The sequence below is a fragment of the Aotus nancymaae genome, unplaced genomic scaffold, assembly GCF_030222135.1.
Source record: "Aotus nancymaae isolate 86718 unplaced genomic scaffold, 86718_ANA_hifiasm-v0.15.2.pri h1tg000051l, whole genome shotgun sequence".
In the NCBI taxonomy this organism is placed as follows: Eukaryota; Metazoa; Chordata; class Mammalia; order Primates; family Aotidae; genus Aotus; species Aotus nancymaae.
This window is the reverse complement of record NW_026988465.1, coordinates 4,887,680-4,907,632: the sequence shown is the minus strand read 5'-3', so window position 1 is coordinate 4,907,632 and position 19,953 is coordinate 4,887,680. Positions and strand designations below refer to the sequence as shown.

General features: G+C 42.4%; 1 protein-coding gene across 1 annotated transcript in view; it reads right to left on the bottom strand.

Annotated features, from left to right (window-relative positions):
• The window catches only part of DSP (desmoplakin), an 89,106-nt gene that overhangs the window by 48,102 nt on the left and 21,051 nt on the right, over positions 1-19,953 (bottom strand). The gene's annotated exons all lie outside the window — the stretch shown is intronic.

The window sequence follows — 19,953 nt, the reverse complement described above, 5'->3', positions numbered from 1 at the left end:
TCCGCCCTGCGCCACCGAGGCCTGAGTAACGCCGGGCGGGGCTGGGTCCCCGCGACCCGAGAGCTCCGGGCGCCCTAGGCGCAGCCCCCGCGGGAAAAACTTGAGCTCGCGGGGGCCGCTGCGCTCGGCGCAGGGGCGGCTCGGGCGCGGAATGCGCAGCCCGGCTTTTGAGGATTTCCTCGGTCCCCGGACGGAAATAGCTGGAATGGAAGGGCCTCTCGATTGGAGAGTTACTTGTTAAACATTGACTTTTGTTCATCCCTGGAAATGCTAATGGCCTCTCATGGAATGGAAGCACAGTGGAGGAGGGAACGCTTAGAAGATGGAGTTTTATTTGAGGGCTTTTTTTGTTTTGTTTTATTCCAGGAACTCAGAAGTCCGATTTCTAATGTGTAAAACCTATTTTTATAGAAAACCACCACTCCTGGTAAAGTCTTCACCGTAAATATTAATCTCTTTGGCATAAGGAGGAAAACACTACAAATATTTTTTCATGAGATAAGGTGAAAATATAAATTGCAATTTATTTTATTTTTTTCCCTTCTGATGGTCATTTTAAACGAGGAGATTTCAACGCCAGGTCCAGTTTCCAAATTTTGTACAAGAACCTTGCAGATGCTGGTCTCTGGTGCCCTTCGCAGACCCAGTCCTCTCCGGAACTCAGAGCTGTTCCCACAAGTCAGCGGCGGAGGCCTCCTGGGACTTGAACCTGAGGGTGGCAAAGAACCCTGGGCAGAGATCATCAGCTTCGTACCGTTGAGTGACTCGGAGCTTGAGCATTCCAGCGACTTGTTCCAGGGCCGCTCCCAGTTAAGAGGCTGAGTGTTAACTACACCGTAGGCTCCAAGAACCGAACTGGGTTTGGATCCAGACCCAGTCACACCATCCATGAAAAGCTGTTTCTATAATATGGAATACTGTTAAATGACTCTTTAGCAAAAGCCATTTAAAGATCCTTCTAATAAATTTTTCATATTTCCAAACAATGCCGCTAATCATCTTCCAAAATGTTTATGAACTGAAAACAAAAATAAAAATCAAACTACATATTTATGTTGTAAAGAGGGTGGGGGGGTGCTTTCTAAAACTTGTCACATTACAGCACTTCTCATGACACCTTTACCCTTTAGGCATAATTTTGGACAAAATGTCTTGCTCTTTTTCTTTTTACAGCTGAACATCTTAAATTCAAGGAGTAAACACGTAATAAGATAAAAGTTTATCACTGTTAACACAACCAATAATTTGCATCATGGTCTCAATTTCCTCGTATCGTTAATAAAAGCAAAGTGGTCAATTGTTTAAATGATTATACAGATTGAGTACCCCTTATCCAAAATGCTTGGGACCAGAAATATTTTGAATTCTGGATTTTCTCGGATATTGGAATATTTGCATAGAGGCAATGAGAGATCTTTGGGGATGGAACTCAAGCCCAACCATGAAATTTATTTTTGTTTTATATATACCTTATACAAACAGCCTGAAGGTAATTTTATACAATATTTTAGAAAATTTTGTGCATGAAACAAAGTTTTGACTGCATTTTGACTGCAAGTCATCACATGAGATCAGGTATGAAATTCACAACTTGTAGTCATCATGTCAGTGCTTAGAAAGTTTGAATTTGGGAGCATTTTGGATTTCAGAGTTTCAGATTAGGGATGCTCAACCTGTACAAACACTTATGTATAAACAAGACAGTGTTTTTTCTCAAACAGAATCAATGGCTGGAAGTCAGCCTCTGCACAAACAGCCCATAATATCCATTGGTGGAGGAAAAGAAGACATGCATGGAGGGAAGATGTCAGGGCATAATATGCAAAATTTCATTTAGGATGTTTTCCCTCTGTGCATCTAATTTGTTCAGCAAATAATTATAACCTAGGATGTGAAAATACTCTGCAACATACAAAGATGAACAGGGTGCAGTAATTGCCCTTACAAATGCTATAGTAAAACACTGATTTAGGAAATTCAGGGGCTGGTGCAGTGGCTCATGCCTGTAATCCCAGCACTTTGGGAGGCTGAGGCAGGCGGATCACCTGAGGTCAGGAGTTCGAGACCAGCCTGGCCAACATGGTGAAACCTGTTTCTACTAAAAATACAAAAATTAGCCAGGCGTGGTGGCAGGCGCCTGTAATCCCAGCTGCTTGGGAGGCTGAGGCACAAGTATCACTTGAATCCTGAAGGTGGAGATCGTAAAGAGATTGTAGCAGAGATTGGGTCACTACACTCCAGCCCAGGCAACAGAGCAAGACTCCATCTCAAAAAAAAAAAAAAAAAAAAAAAAAAAAATAGGGATTGGATTATTCTTCTCTAATGTGTAATAAAAAAGGCCACGCAGTTTGCACAGTAGAATTATCCTTTTTAAAAAAAAAAAAAAAAAAAAAAAAAACACGTATCTATAAACCACCCCATGGTGGTAACAAAAGCTCTTCTTAACCAAGGGGCCCTTGAGAGCTCACATTGGGTCATAGGAACCAGGCTCCACACAGACCCAAACACCACCCAGACTCACAAAACTATTCAATCTGTAGCCAAACCAGGGAGGAGGCAAAAAGCCCACACCACCAATTATACCTCTGGCTGCACTGAATGCTTGCCTGTCTTACTGCTTCCGGGGCTTCTCCAAGCATCCCCAAGAAAACGAACGGCTTCCAGCTACCAAACATGCCTGCTCTAGGAAGACAGTGACTTTCATTTATCTTTCTCTAAGGGTGATAAGGGAAGATAAAATAAACAGATTGACTTGCCAGACAAATGGAACCCCCCCACGTCAACACACACGAACACACACACACACACGCACACAAAATATCAGTTGTCTAGGTTGGCTCCTAGCACAATGAAGAGTGAGGATAACTTGTTCATAGTTATAATCTTAGTGCTACATTTACTTGGGCAGGAGCTCGATTTCTTCGTGTGCATAATAGAAATAACACTTGCTCTGCCAACCTTCCAAATCCACAGTGAGGGTCAAATGAGATAAAAAATATGTGAACATTCCTGAACACTGTGAAACATATAAAGTTCAAGGTATCACCTGTAAAGCCAAAAGTTCTTTGCTGGATGTGAAAATTTTAACCGTTAATGTTTCTGTCTTAATCCCAGTAAATCAGTAAACCTCCCTCTTGGAGACATTTAACATGCATTCATTTAAAAAGCAGTTATTGGCCGGGCGCAGTGGCTCATGCCTGTAATCCCAGCACTTTGGGAAGCTGAGGTGGGCGGATCACCTGAGGTCAGGAGTTCGAGACCAACCTGACCAACATGGAGAAAGCCTGTCTCTACTAAAAAAAATACAAATTAGCAAGGCATGGTGGCACGTGCCTGTAATCCCAGTTACTCCAGAAGCTGAGACAGGAGAATCGCTTGAACCCAGGAGGCAGAGGTTGCAGTGAGCTGAGATCATGTCATTGCACTCCAGCCTGGGCAACAAGAGCGAAACTCCATCTCGAAATAAATAAATAAATAAATAAATAATAAAAAGCAGTTATTGAACATCTGCGATGTTACACAACAGACTCAATGCTAGACACGTGAAGATGAAGAAGGCATGACTCTTTTTCTGTAGGATATCAAAGTCTGCAGTAATAAAACAAATAATTACAATACAACATTAAGCATACTATAGTAAAAGTATATTTATAGAATTTTGGAAGCACAGCAAAGAGGTTTAAAAGTAGCTTGTTTTCTTACAACTTGGTTTAGAAAATCAGAATCCAAAGTCTGGCAGAGTGTTCACTTGCTGACCTAAGGTCAGCTATTTTTTCCCTGCCACTCATAGATAGCTCCCCTTGTGCTGATAGAAACACATCACCGACAGGCAACTTTCTCTCTGGCTGACCTTAGAAATGACCTTGCAGTTAGGAAAGAGGAATCAGTCATATTCAGAGCAGATCTTTAAAAGAAAACAGAACATTTTTATTTCAGCAAGATTGAGAAGAAATCATTTACTTGCTCAAAATCCCATGGGAATTCTGTATATCTTTGTGTTGGTAAATGATATCTCCTTGTCACAGGATTTACAGCCCATCAGTTAAGATAACTGCTCTGCCTAACAGAGGAGTAGTTTTTTGGGGTTTTGTGTTTGGTTTTTTTTTTTAAGATAGAGTCTCACTCTGTCACCCAGGCTGGAGTACAGTGGCACAATCTTGACTCACTGTAACCTCTGCCTTCTGGGCTCAAGTGATCCTCCTGCCTCAGTCTCCCCAGTAACTAAGACTACAGGCGCACACCACCACACTGAACTAAGTTTTGTATTTTTTGTACAGACAGGGTTTCACTATGTTGCCCAGGCTGGTCTGGAACTCCTGGGCTCAAGCAATCCACCCACCTTAGCCTCCCAAAGTACTGGGATTACAGGCATGAGCCACAGTGTCCTGTCAAGGAGTAGTATTTTAATAAATCAAAATTACAGGCAGAGCCGGGAGTGGTGGCTCACATCTGTAATCCCAACACTTAGGGAGGCCAAGGCTGGTGGATCACAAGGTCAGGAGTTCGAGACCAGCCTGGCCATCATGGTGAAACCCTGTCTCTACTAAAAATACAAAAAAATTAGCTAGGCCTGGTGGTGCGCTCCTGTAATCCCAGCTACTCAGGAAGTTGAGGCAGGAGAATCACTTGAACCCAGGAGGCGGAGGTTGCAGTGAGTTGAGATCGTGCCGCTGCACTCCAGCCTGGGTGACAGAGTGACTCCATCTCAAAAAAAAAAAAAGAAAAGAAAAAAGAAATACAGGCCAGGCGCGGTGGCTCACGCCTGTAATCCCAGCACTTTGGGAGGCTGAGGCGGGTGGATCACGAGGTCAAGAGATCGAGACCATCCTGGTCAACATGGTGAAACCCCGTCTCTACTAAAAATACAAAAATTAGCTGGGCGTGGTGGCACACGCCTGTAGTCCCAGCTAGCCGGGAGGCTGAGGCAGGAGAATTGCAGAGGTTGCAGTGAGCCGAGATTGCACCACTGCACTCCAGCCTGGCTCCTGGCAACGGAGCAAGACTGTCTCAAAAAAAAAAGAAAAGAAAAGAAAAAAGAAATACAGGCAAAAGCTAGGATAGGATCCATACTGTGAAGGAAAAGAAAATGCCTATTAAAATGGTAGACATTTAAAATCTTAATAATAAAATGTATATGCATGTTTTACTGTTTCTTTTCTCTTCCATTTGTCTGAATAAATTAGAATCATCCAGAAATAATAAATCTAGGATCTGAATTATCACAAAAATAAGATTGATCTCTCCTAATTAAAGTTGTTGAAATAAATGATTTAAAGCTTTCATTGAAGAAAGCTGTTTGACAAAGCCCATTTCAGAAATAGGAAAATGTTCATAAAATATATACATTAACCCCAAACTATCTTTAGTTTACTGGGTTTAAGTGTCCTTCAGGAACTGGGGAGTTTTTCTGCTTGTCGTGGTTTTTCCTTTTTGCTGGGGGATGGTACTTAACTTTGTGGAAATTAAATAGCTCAGAGGAACTTCTCATTTTCTGTCACTGAGGCGATGAGTTTTTATTGTTGCTGTCGTTGCCATTTGGCTTGAGTTTTGCACAGGTAATGTCTTACAGACTGTGCTATCCATTGTGCTTTAAGAATATATTTTTCGGGCCAGGCACAGTGGCTCATGCCTGTAATCTCAGCACTTTGGGAAGCCAAGGCAGGAGGATCACTTGAGCCCAGAAGTTTGAGACCAACCTGGGCAATACAGAATTAGCCGGGCATGGTGGTATACACCTGTAGTACCAGCTACCCAGGAGGCCTAGGGTGGGAAGATTGCTTGAGCCTAGGAGGTCGAGGCTGCCGTGAGCCAAGATTGAGCCATTGCACTACAGCCTGGGTGACAGAGTAAAACCCTGTCACCAAAAAGAAAAAAAATAGAGTACATTTTTTACTGCCTTTCATTGGATAGCATGGATGTTGGGGATTCATCCATACCTTCCTGCCTAATCCTGTTTTCATGTAGCACCCAGATTTGCAAGATAAGAGGCTGGAAGTTAAAATTCCCAGTGATGGCAAGTACAGCTACGGACCACGCAGGAGCCACCCACACCCATGGCCAAGTGACATCTAAAGCTAAACAATGACTCACACTTACTTTAGTGGGCAAGCCGCATAGTCGATAAATATAATACGACAGCCAAAGAAGTTTACCTGTTGAATATAATTTGGAAGTAATTTTCTAAGCTTATCATGATTGTGAGGGACTGTCAATCTACAGAACATGCTAGGATTGGAACACTTACTCAAACTATATAAATATAAAGGCAGGATGCAGATTATTGCTAGTAAACCCAGTAATCAGCAAAACCACATGGAGATATAACGTGCTAAAAGTTACGGGAAGAAAACTTTTGACCAGCTAATCATCCTTTACTGAAGGCACTCAACATTTGTATTCCATAGAGAATTTCAGAAACAAAACCTTGCTTAAAACATTTTTGCACCAGTTGTTTAAAAACCTGTAAAGCCTCAGAACTCTTTCTCCAAATGAAACTCCCCAAGGCTAGCCAATGATCTGGAAACAGATCACGGTGGTGCCAGACTGGTTGTAGCACACTTCCCACGCACTGCACCTGGACCATACGTGCTCTGGACAGGAAAGCATGTCCCAAACATAAGCACTATATAAACCAGAGCCCACCTTTTCATAAACAGAAAATAGTGACTCCCAGAGAAGTTAAGAAATGTCCCTGAGTTACTTGATACCTAAAATAGCAGAATTCCATCTGTTTCTAGGCTTATGCCCTTTCCATTATGTCAAAATTCCTGTCCTATCAGGCATGAAAGAACACATTTCTGAGCAATGATTTGGTATCAGCTTGAAACCAAGAAACTATCCCATCAATTGTTATTTTCTCTTTCCTTCCTTCCTTCCTTTCTTTTCTTTCTTCCTTTCGTCTCGCTTTTTACCCAGGCTGGAGCGCAGTGGTGCAATCAGGATTCCCTGCACCCTAACTGTCTAGGCTGAAGCAATTCCCCCGCCTAGCCTCCTGAGTAGGTGGGACCACAGACATGTGCCACCACACCTGGCTAATTTTTTTATTATTGGTAGAGGCGAGGCCTCACTATGTTGCCCAAGCTGGTCTGGAACTCCTGGCCTCAAGTGATCCTCCTGTCTCAGCCTCCCAAACTGCTGAGTTCATAAGCGTGAGGCACTGCACCCAACCTCAATTGTTATTTTCCTCCACTAGAATAATAAGCCTGCTTTACAGAAGTCACACCAAAATGTATTATTGAATTAATACATTTATTAATTCAATAATGCTTATTATTGAATTAATGAATTTATTTATTTATTACCCATTTTTAGAGACAGGGTCTCCCTATGTTGCCCAGGCTGGCCTCAAACTCCTGGGCTCAAGTGATCATCCCACATCCAGATACTCTTATTTTTTTTAGTTGTATTCCTAAAGCTGTGGTGATTTTCTTGGCATCCTCAAATCATAGTGCATGTATTTGTTTTGTTTTGTTTGAATGTCGCTTCCATTGTTTAGAAAAAATAAAACTGGAGATTCATACACTAAACAACATGAAATCAGAATGGACACTAAGCCATAAATGATCTGACTCTGGATGAATATAATGCCAACGAAATGTAACCTGGTTTCTGAAGTAACCACCTTTCAAAAGCCTAGATATCAGAAATAACAAGTTTCATGAACCATTAGCATTTTATCATCATGAAATAGTTATCACACGAGGTGTAGGTATATGGGAGGCTAAAGAACAAGGAAAATGTCCAGATTTCTATCTTCACTGATCTTAACATTTAAAGCAGGAGACAAAATATCAAACAACTCACTGGTCATAATATCATAATAACGACGCACGGAAAGTGAGCATCTAGGCCAGGCGCGGTGGCTCGCACCTGTAATGCCAACACTTTGGGAGGCTGAGGTGGGCAAATCACTTGAGCCCAGGAGTTTGGGAGCAACCTAGGCAACATGGCGAGACTTCATCTCTTCAAAAAACACAAAAATTAGCCAGGCATGGTGGCGTGCACCTGTGGGCCCAGCTACTCAGGAGGATCACCAGAGCCTGGAAGGCAGAGGTTGCAGTGAGCTGAGATCACCACTGCACTCCAGCCTGGGCATCAGAGCAAGACCCTGTCTCAAAGAAAAGAAAAAAGGAAAAAAGAAAAGAAAGTGAGCATCTAAATAGAGCAGGAGCTGGGGGAAAATCATCTTTAGTTTCAACTGACTCTCCTCATCTAGGGTCCCAAAAAGTTTGGGGTTTTTTGTGTTTGTGTGTGTGTGTGTTTTATCACAAACTTGGTAAGATCATAGATCACAGGGAAGAAACCCCATTCAAACTCCTCATCTTATCCTACACAGGTCAAGAAAAGTGAGGCCATGAGAAAGAACCTGCATTACTTGCCAAGGCCCAAGCCTGTAAAGGGCAAAACCCAGATTGGAGCTGAGCACTCACTCAGCAAATCAGTTAAGAGGCTTGCTTAGAAGGATAAACCCAAAGTTAGGATTTTTTTTCCTCCTGCTTATAAAAGTCTATGTATTTGCTGTAAAATACTCAGAAAAGGCAGAAGGGAATGGAGAGAAGCAAGGAAAATTTCATCTATAATTATACCAACCAGACAGGGTGATCATGCTAAACATTTTTGGAAGTTTCCTTCTAGTTTTTTCCCTTAATGAATTTTTACCCAACTGATGTCAGGTTATATATACAAATTTATATTCAGCCTCTTTTTTTTTTTCTTGAGACAGAATCTCACTCTGTTGCCCTGGCTGGAGTGCAGTGGCATGATCTCGGCTCATTGCAACTTCTGCCTCCCAGGTTCAAGCTATTCTTCTGCCTCAGCCTCCCAATAGCTGGGACTACAGGCTCCCACCACCACACCTGGCTAATTTTTGTATTTTTAGTAGAGACAGGGTTTCACTATGTTGGCCAGGCTGGTCTCGAACTCCTGACCTCGTGATCCATCGGCCTAGGCCTCCCAAAGTGCTAGGATTACAGGCATGAGCCACCGTGCCGAGCCTCAGCTTCTTAATGGATTATAATATTATGAGCATTTTCCAACCTCATGTAAAATGTCTTGTTAGCATTGCTTTAAAAGGGGCATAGTATTTTCTGGTGGCATTTGATTTTTTTTAAAGGCTCTGAAAGTGACAAGGTACAGATCCTGGGGCTTTTGTTGTTGGTTTTTTGTTTGTTTGTTTTGTTGTTTGGGATGGGGTTCTGCCATGTTGTCCAGACTGGTCTCAAACCCCTGAGCTCAAGTGATACCACCTAAGTGCTAGAACCACAGGCATGCGCCACCACAGCCAGGCGGTCCTGGAGCTTTCCATGCCAGTGACCCACCTTGTTCTAGAACTTTTCACATCAGTGGCAAATAGCATTCGCTGTGGATGGGAAACAGGAAGGGCTGAGGCAGTGGCAATCAGTGGCAGGAGTTAGAATCACCACCAAATGGTGTTTAGGAAAACAATCCAGCCCTGTAGGAATGCAGGCATTTCCTTGTAAAGCCTTCCCAGCAATCCTCCCTTCGCCTTCAATGAGGGGCATGCTGCAAAAGTCAGAAAAGGGAGAGTTTCCCCCAACACCTTGAGAAATTCACCAGCCATTCATACTTAGGAAACTCTAAGAGAACTGGGTTACTTCTACTTTCTTTAACCAGCTCATCACAATTTAATAAATTAACCTCCAAATGAGAAAGCTTCCTTTCAGCAAGTGCTGGATTCAAGAAAAAGTCGTGCAAATCAGAACAGCCCAGGGATTGTTTCCACTCCAATAAGAAGTTAATATACACAACAGCAGATTTAACCTGATTCAATTTGTGCATTTTTTTTTTTTTTACTAATTTGCAGAATTTTGATCTAAAACATTTAAACCATGCCGGCATGAGACAGAAACATTTTCAACATAGGAAAAAGTTACAGCACAGTTCCACAGCAATTTCAACGAACCCGTAAAGCAGTTCTGTCTTGCAAGGGTGGGTGTGGAGCGGCACTCTTCACTCTCGTTAAACCTGTCCGACAGCTCCCTGAGTTTTAACTGCTTAGCAGTTTGGCTTCAGGTGGAATTGAACAAAGCATCTCGGAGTCCTTTCCCACCAAGGCACACAGAAGAAACATCACTGTCATCTCTAAACAAGCTTTTACTTTGATTTACTGAATAAGGAAAAAATACTCTCATGATCTAAAATTAAAATTGCTGTGTTCTTAAAACAAAAATCAATATTTCTATTTAATGTCTGAGACAATAGAAAATACACAAAGGAGGTTTTTTAAAACCTCTAACTACAGAGGGATTTGTCTTTAGAAGAGGGACTTAGATTAATATAAAATATATCTCGATCCCAGAGTTATTAAAAATAAATGTTACAAAAATGAGTGTATTTATATAAAACACAGATGTGAAAAGAAGGCAAAATATATCGTAAAGTTGTTTAAAAAGCAATTTTTAAACCATATATGTAGTATGGTCAGGCTTTTTTTTAAACTGAAAGTTACTATGTTAGAAGAGACAGATAAAGTGACCTTGAGGCATAGGGGTTCGCTGGAAGATAGACGTACAGGATTATTTATTAGGGTATACCTTTCTAATCATAGATTTTAAAAATAAAGATATGTGATTTTGTTGGGAAAAATTTCCTTTTCCTTACCAAAGTGAAGTATTAGGTTCTCACTAACATCTGAGTCTTTAAAATCTGATATCACTATGAGAAAAACAATTGTAATTCAATTCATCTGTACAGCACCTTACATTTTGGGTTTTTTTTTTCACAGATATTTTATTGCAGTAAAACATAAAATAACATAAAATTTATCTTTTTACCTTTTTTTTTTGAGATGGAATCTTGCTCTTGTCTTGCATGATCTCAGCTCACTGCAACCTCAGCCTCCCGGGTTCAAGTGATTCTCCTGCCTCAGCCTCCTGAGTAGCTGGGATTACAGGCACCTGCCACCACGCCGGGCTAATTTTTGTATTTTTAGTAGAGACCGGGTTTCGCCATGTTGGCCAGGATGGTCTCGAACTCCTGACCTCATGATCCACCCGCCTCAGCCTCCCAAAGTGCTGGGATTACAGGCGTGAGCCACCGTGCCCGGCTCTTATTAATCATTTTTAAGTGTACAGTTCAGTGGTCTCATGTACATTCACATTGTTGTGCAATTATCACCACAATCCATTTCTAGAACTTTTTCATCACCTCAAATAGAAACTGTCCCCATTAAACACTAACTCCCAGCCAGGTGCAATGGCACACACCTATAATCTCAGCACTTTGGGAGGCTGTGGCGGGCAGATCATGTGAGCTCAGGAGTTTAAGATGAACCTGGATGACGTGGCGAAACCCCATCTCTACAAAAATACAGGTGTGCACCTGTAGTCCCAGCTACTTGGGAGGCTGAGGTGGGAGGATTGCTTAAGCCCCGGAGGTGGAGGTGGCAGTGACCCATAACTGCACTCCAGCCTGGACGAGAGAGTGAGACCCTGTCTCAAAAACAAAAAAACAAAGATCACAAACTCCTCATTCTCCAACTTCAGCCGCCCCTGGTAACCACCATTCTACTTTCTGTCTCTATAAATTTGGCTACTCCAGGGACCACATATGAACGTGGAATCACACAGTATTTGTGCTTTTGTGTCTGGCTCATTTCACTTAGCATAACGTCCTCAAGGTTGATCCTTGCTGTGTCATGTGTCAGAATTTCTCTCCTCTTTAAGGCTAAATAACATTCTACTGTATGACTATGCCACATTTTGTTTGCCAGTCATCAGTTGATGGACATTTGGATTACTTCCACTTTTTGGCTATTGTAAATAACACTGCTATATTGTTTTTAAGTAGTAAAATTACCATAAACTTTTCCTTTTTTTTTTTTTTTTTTTGAGACAAAAATCTTGCTCTTGATACCCAGGCTGGAGTGCAATGGTGTGATCACGACTCACTGCAACCTCCGCCTCCCGGGTTCAAGCAATTCTCCTGCCTCAGCCTCCCCAGTAGCTGGGATTACAAGCAGGCACCACCAGGCCTGGCTAAATTTTTTTGTATTTTTAGTAGAGACAAGGTTTCACCATATTGGCCAAGCTGGTCTCGAACTTCTGACCCCAGGTGATCCACCCGCCTCAGCCTCCCAAAGTGCTGGGATTACAGGCATGAGCCACTGTGCTGGCCTTAACTTTTCCTTTTGTTACAATTTCCCCATCACCTAGTGTTGAGAACTGTCTTCCCCTCTCCCTTTTTGCTTAATAGTCTGTTACTATTATTAATGTATCCCCACACTTTCCCCTAGTTGAGTAAAGATTTTCTCAATACATTCATATGAGTTATTCTATTAATTTCATTGCTTGAAGCAGTCTTTCCTCGCATCTTCCGGCTGGCTCCAATCCGAACCAGTTGCTCTCCAGACCTGCTTCTCAGCTGCTGAGATGGGGTCTCCTTCACCATCATCCCCTCTGCCTGCTGCGTGTTGGTTGGACCCTCTTTTCCCAGTCCAGTGTCTTTTGTTTTCTTGCTTTAATCCTTCGTTATGGTGGCACACATCTTCCACCGACTTGGGAGGTAAATTTTTTGAGAACCTGTGTGTTTGAAAGTGTCTTTATGCCACTACAAATTTCATTGATCATCTGGCCAGATACCAAATTCTAGTTTGGAATTACTGGCCCCTTAGCCTATTGGAGGCACTGCTCCATTATCTGCTGTTTGCAGAGTTGATGCCGAGAAGCCCAAAGTTACTCTGGTCCTTTGTACATTTTATAAAACCTGCAGTAGTCAGGATGTTCCATCACTTTTAGAACATAAACTCGGAGGCGTTCAACCTAGATGCCCCTCTTGTTCGTTCCCCAGTGCAGGTGAAACAGAGTATATTATTATTCTCAGAGGGTTGCTGTGGCCAAGACAAAGGCTCATAAGATGATACTGCCTGTCCCTGTCGTTTCCTCCACTACACCTTCCTCTTCTCATGTTGAAGGTTTTTTTTTTTCCCCCCTCACTGGAGGAGGATAAATAAACTTTCTAGTATGCTGAGCAGGATTAAGCTTATTTTCTGGGCTCTCACATCATCTGAGACAGCCTTCACTCTTCACATACTGGAAGTCACCCATCAGGTTGTCTTCAAATCAAACATAACATACCCCTTTCCACCTTCACAACCCTGGAATCCCTTCTGCTGTTACGGTGTTTTTTGGAGTTCCCCATCTTTTAACTAAATGAACCTCACTGCCCCAAATCAGGCACATCATCTTAATAATAAATCACAACCCTCATTGAAGGCCAACTGTGAGCCAGACACTACATGCTGATTGTACCACGTTTCATCTTGGTTAATTCTCAAAACAAACCCCAGCAGTGCCAAGACCCAGCTGGAGTTTAGGGAAGGCTGTTCACCTGCCACGAGCTGGTAAGTGCAAAGCTGGAATTCAAATTCAGCTCTTCTCACTCCAAAGAACCAAGCTCTGAACATTTTTGCTAGGTTGCCTTGGTCAGAAAATAGACAATGGGTAGGTAGTTAGTGGTTCTTATCTAATCCCACTCCACAGGAGGCAAACACACCAAAAGGTTAATAGTGATAATCTCTGGGTGTTGGAATAATAGAGATGTTCTTTTTTATCCTTTTCTGCATTTTTCAAATTTTGTCTCTGCAATAAGTTTCTTGACAGAAAAAAATAAAATAAACACATTTGAGTTACAATAACTTTATCATCAGAAAAATAAAAATAGACTCCACGGCTGTAATGTTTAACTCAGACTCAATGTCACCATTGTTGTTTTGTCTGGAATAAGCTGAAAACTCCTCCAGGCAGGAGTACCATCCTTCATGACACTGATTATCCTGCCAGGCCCTGGATGACAAACTCTAATAATATATCTTCTCCACTGCCCTGCCTACTCAGTCTGCAAGTCTATCTGAAAAGCCATCAGGTCCGTCTGCCTCCCATAAGACCTGCGACGGTTTCCCATGATCCCTACCCCCGTCAGATGCACAGAACTGGATTAATCATACGTCATGGCTCATGACACACTCATCATCGGTCCCTGCATGTCCCCATCACCCTATTTGTAAAATAAGATAAAGAACGTCCACCACCCCACCACCCAGAATGAGTGTAACTTACATCCATCTGCTCACCTGAGCGAACTATCCTGGATGTTGAGTTTTTGGCTTACTATTCATCTCCTGTTAAGTATATATGTGTTTTATAGTTTTATTGTAAATACACATATTATGGAAAAGTTTGTTGTTTCATTTTAGTTGTTTTTAACACTGTGAAGGGAGCTTAGTGTCATGTGTAAGTCTTGGGCTTAACTTTCCTTTTCTGTTTGTTTTGTTTTTGAGACAGAGTCTCAATCTGTCACCCAGACTAGAGTGTAGTGATGTGATCTCAGCTCACTGCAACCTCCATCTCCTGGGTTCAAGTGATTCTCATGCCTCAGCCTCCCAAGTAACTGGGATTCAGGCACCCCTCATTACACCCAACTAATTTCTGTATTTTTAGTAGAGACAGGTTTCATTATGTTGGCCAGGCCGCTCTTGAACTCCTGACCTCAAATGATCTGCCTGCCTCAGCCTCCCAAAGTGGGATTACAGGCATAAGCCACCACCCCTGGTCTTAACTTTCTCACTATTATATTTTTCAGCTTCATCCACTTTGTTGCATGTCGCTCGCTGTAAGACCATCTGCTGTTTAATGATTTAATAACTTTCCATTGTACGAACATATTACAATGGGTTTATCTTTTCTGCTGTCGTTGGACAGTTGGTTGATTTACACATTTTTGCTCTTACAAAAAGATCTGATCTGAACATCTTTAGATATGTCTCCTAGTTCTTCTTGTTGGTATCCCCAAGGGTGGAAGGTTAGACCATAGAATGTGTGAATTTTCAGAGTATGTCAATATTCACACACAAAAAGGCCAAAGTGTCATCTCAGATGGTGGCACCACTTAACATCTGCACCAGTTGTGTATAAGAAATCTAGAAAGCTGCCTGCATTTCAGATCCACATACGGATTCCCAAATATAATCTGTTACGTCTTTAACCAAGTTTTCAGACCAGATTTATGCTCAAGTTCTAGTTCCAGGCTACCCTTCGTAAATACTACATGTGATTTTTCTCAGTCTTCTTGGATTGATCTAATTCTCCAAAGAGTTTCTAAGAACCCCAGAGAAAACCTAACCCTTACAGCATCTTCCTCTGTCACATAAAAGCAGTACTGAGCTGGGTGTTCTTGCCTCTTCCCTGGTGCTCCACAAACTCACAGACAGAAGATGTCACGTAGTCAACAGAAGACAATGTCAAGGAGTCACTGATAATAGTAGTTATTGGAAGAAGCAAGTGGCTGTTTTTTCAATTCAATTAAATGTGGTAAATGAATGAGTGAACTTCCCCCAAGGAGAATTCAGCCTCACCATAGACAGGACCGTCGGGCTCTGCCCCTGTTGCTGGACCTCCAGTTCACTTTTGTTCAGGTAAGTGAGTCTCTGTCATTGGCAGTTTGGCCCCAAGATCAGTTCCACGTTTACAGATTATTCCACCTCCATTGCCCATGCTAACACTCACCACTCTTGATCTTCCCAAGTCACGAAGAAAAAAAAAAAAAAGCCTACCCCTCAAATCACCTTTCCCTGACTCAGTTGATGTGGCAGGCTCCACACTCCTGGTCAATCCATCCTCCTATGTCTCTTCTCTAACTCAGTACTCACCCACAGTGATTTGCAAAAATGTGGTCCTTTTTTTTTTTTTTTTTTTTGAGACAGAGTTTTGCTCTTGTCATCCAGGCTGGAGTACAATGGCATGATCTCGGCTCATTGCAACCTCCATCTCCCAGGTTCAAGCTATTCTCCTGCCTCAGCCTCCCGAGTACATCCTCCTGGGATGACAGGCCCATGCCACCACGCCTGGCTAATTTTTGTATTTTTAGTAGAAATGGATTTCACCATGTTGGCCAGGCTGGTCTCAAACTCCTGATCTCAGGTGATCTACCTGCCTTGGCCTCCCAAAGTGCTGGGATTACAGGTGTGAGCCACCATGCCTGGCCAAAAATGTGGCCTTTCAATAGTTAGTATGCATGTTGGAGGATGGTTTAAGTGACCACCTTACTAATTCATAAAGAATTGAGATGTGGGAACTCTGCCCTCTCCTCAATCAGTCCTTTGTCTCTATTTCCATAGTTGTCACTCTGGTCAGGAGGGACTTGACCACTCCTTGCTCAGCATGGATTGCCCCCTTCCTTTCCACACCAGCACCAGGTTACCCTCAGAAAAATTCTCTCCTCGTGCCATTCTCCTCCTCACAAATCTTCATTGGCTCCCACTGTCCACAGGTAAGATACACACTCCCCAGCCTGGCAGGCCGCACCCTCCACAGCTGACTCCCAGTACCCAATCCCAGGGGCCTTCTTGCCTCTGTACTTCAGTTCCTGCCCTCTCCCACGGCAGGGCCCTCCTCTCTTCTCCATGCATGGTTAGATTCACCTGCTCTCCATGACACCCTTCCATGTCACCAAAGCCCATGGTTCACTTAAAAAAATCATCCCACCATCTATCCATTTATTTCTCCCTTCATTCAGCAAATATTCTCCTTTTATTGAGAACTTGAGTCGGGCATTGTGCTAGATTCTGTGGAAGCAAAAATAAGTCACACTTCCCATCCTGGAGGGATTTACAGTCTAATAGAATAAATACTAGCTACCGTTGAGTTTCACATATTATACATTAGCTATAGTGAAAGTATTTAATATATTTTGTCATAAATTATCTTCGCAACAACAAGATATGAGAGGTATTATAATTATAATCCTGATTTCATTAATGATAAAACAGAGGCTCAGCGGGGTCAGGTTATCTGTCCGTGGTCTTTCGGGTGGCGATTAGCAGAGCCAGGAATGAGAGTCTATAAAAACCTACTCTGATGTCCGTCCTGGGAATATACTTCTTATCATACCACTAACCTTCCTCTCCCTCTCTCTCTAACTTTCCCCTCCTGCTGTCTGTAAGTTCACAGCATTTGGCAATTGATCATGTACCATATGTTTTCTCCTTGCATTTTTTTAGCGCGTTAATGTACCTTTTGTGTGCACTTATTTCATATTTCTTCAATTAGATTTGTAAATGCCGGGTCGGGCGAAGTGGCTCACACCAGTAATCCCAGCACTTTGGGAAGCCGAGGCAGGTGGACCAAGAGGTCAGGAGATCGAGATCATCCTAGCCAACATGGTGAAACCTTGTCTCTACTAAAAATACAAAAATTAGCTGGGTTTGGTGGTGCATGCCTGTAGTCCCAGCTACTCGGGAGGCTGAGGCAGGAGAATCGCTTGAACCCAGGAGGCGGGGGTTGCGGTGAACTGAGATTGCACCACTGCACTCTAGCCTGGTGACAGAGCAAGACTCTGACTAAAAAAAAAAAAAAAGATTTGTAAATGCCATGAGACAAAGGGATTTAGGAAAGGATGAAATCAAGAATATTGTGCCTTGTGCAGAATAGGATTCATACGTATGTTCCAGTTATAACAGGCTTGTGATGTCAACATCTCAATAGTTTGTAGAGCTATGAGGACGTCATCCTTGAGTTAAACGTAGATCACCAACACTCTCAAACAGTGACCTCCAAACTTTTAAATTACAAGGACCATTTTGTTATGAAAAACTGCTAATTTGTTACTAAGCAAAGAAAACTTCTGACAATAACCAATGGAGGAAATCTTACTTATTGGTATTATTTTTAAAACTGCCATGAATTTAGTGATCCTTTGAGCAAATCTGTATTTTACTAATTGCAATTACACATCCCCATGTTTTTGAATAGGACGTGTAGGTGTAAAATATTATGTATGCAGGCTATAGATAATGCTTGCAAACCCACGATTTTAAACGCCTTATCAGGCATCCATGTCCTGTGGACTAGGAATCACTAATCTCTAAGTTTGCTGCCCCTGAGCTGAGAGTGGACAAGGTGAGCTTACCTTATAAAGGACCATGCTTCCCTTCTGAGTCACGAATTCTTTTGTGGGAATGAATCTTAATTTAGGGCAGAACTGTGACATTTATCTGTCTTCTCTATTCAGTAAGAATACAAAAGGGAGAGGGTCTCCCCTTACTGATTATGCAATATAATTACTACAGCTGTGAATGGGATTAACAGTTATGAGTTCAGCAGGACGAATTTAAACACAACTCAGAGAGTTCATTTTGAATGGCTTTTACCTCTTTCCAGTTCAGATCTCAGGGAAATTTGAACAGGTGTGAGTTCAGTCAAAGCTGGCTATGTGCAAACTGTCAATTGGTAACAGAATGCTGGTCACAAGAAAAGGAGGCCTTTCTCCCACTGTGCCCTTTCTTAAAACTTTTTTGGTAATTCATCTTTGTTCTTTTGTTTTTGTTTTCGGTTTTTTTGGTTGTTGTTTTTTGTTTTGTTTTGTTTGAGACAGGGTCTCGCTTTGTCATATTGCCCAGGCCAGCCTTGAACTCCTGGGCTCAAGTGATCCTCCCACCTTGGCCTTCCAAAGTGCTTGGATTACAGGCGTGAGCCACCACGCCCAGTGCTATCTAGAAATTTCAAGATTATTTCATTGGCAATTGACTCTATAAAAAAAATAAGCCATTTCAAAACTTGTATATATTTTCTTTAAGGAGGGTGGTGATGGATAGAAGTCTGGCAATGAAGAGAAAGAGAGCCTATTCATGAGTCAAGTGTCTGGAGCTTCCCAGGGAGATGAGACGTTAGTCCTGCATAATTATATTGGGCTACACTTACTCTAGAGCCCAAACTGATGGGTCAGATAAAAGTCTAGGCTCTCTGCAGGTCATACAGTCATCTAACCCGAACTTTCCTAATTGTTTTCTTCTCTGGTAATAAAAGGCCTCATTAACCTGCTGGTAAACAATGAACACAGATTAGTGGTCATTAATCAAGGTCATGGGTCACCTAATCGGGATGGCTCAGGGAGTAGTTTCTGTTGGTCTTATGTAGTACTTGACGGCTCATCAGGGATGACCAGGTCTAATATGGCTGTGTCACAGCCCTATTCTCTCAGGAGGAAATGCTCCTTCCTCTCACTTTCCACCTCACTCTTTATGGATAAAGGAGGCCAATACAAGGTGGGCCACGGGGGTCCTGTATTCTTACCTGGTCAGATTTTGACTCCTGCCTCTCTCGGAAGGTATTCCACCAGGGAAACCCTCCCTCACTGACATGAGCAGACAGGACCATGACGGCTATTGGTTCCCAAGATTCTCACCATCAATATTGCCTTTTTCCCCTGTTTTCTCTGACTTAGAGAATTGGGAGCCCAGGCATGGTGGCTCACTTCTATAACCCCAGCACTTTGGGAGGTCAAGGTGGGAGGATTGCTTGAGCTCAAGAGTTTGAGACCAACCTGGGCAATATAGTGAGACTCCATCTCTATAAAAGTAGATTATTAAAAATAAAAAAAGAATTGGGAGAAGTTACTGGTAATTTCTCTTTAAAAATCCCCCAAAGGATTTTTAATCATTTTTTATGTTCAAAGGTAAAAAATCTGTCAGCATCACATGATGACTGGTGGAATTTTCAGGTCAAGGGTATCAGCATTCCACAAAAGTGTAACTCCCACTTCAACAACGACAATTACACCGCTATCCTTATGAAATGTGAGGATTCTCTGCAAGATTTCACAAATAAAAGGGAGTTTTGATGCTTTTAAGAAGTTTGAAAACAAGGGTCCCAGCCGCTTAGGGGTGGTGAGAATTGCAGCCAGCACAGCTGTGCAAAGGCCCTTGCAGTCCCAGAACACTGCCTCACCAAGAAGCCAGGGAAAAGCTGCCGTTCAGCTCAAGAGGCAGTCACAGAGACTGGCAAGATGGTATCAAAAAATGCTCCTGCAGATGCTGAAACTGATTTTTAAAACATGCAAACAGGCCAGGAGTGGTGTCTCACGCTTGTAATCCTAGCACTTTGAGAGGCTGAGGTCAGGAGTTCGAGACCAGCCTGACCAATATGGTGAAATCCTGTCTCT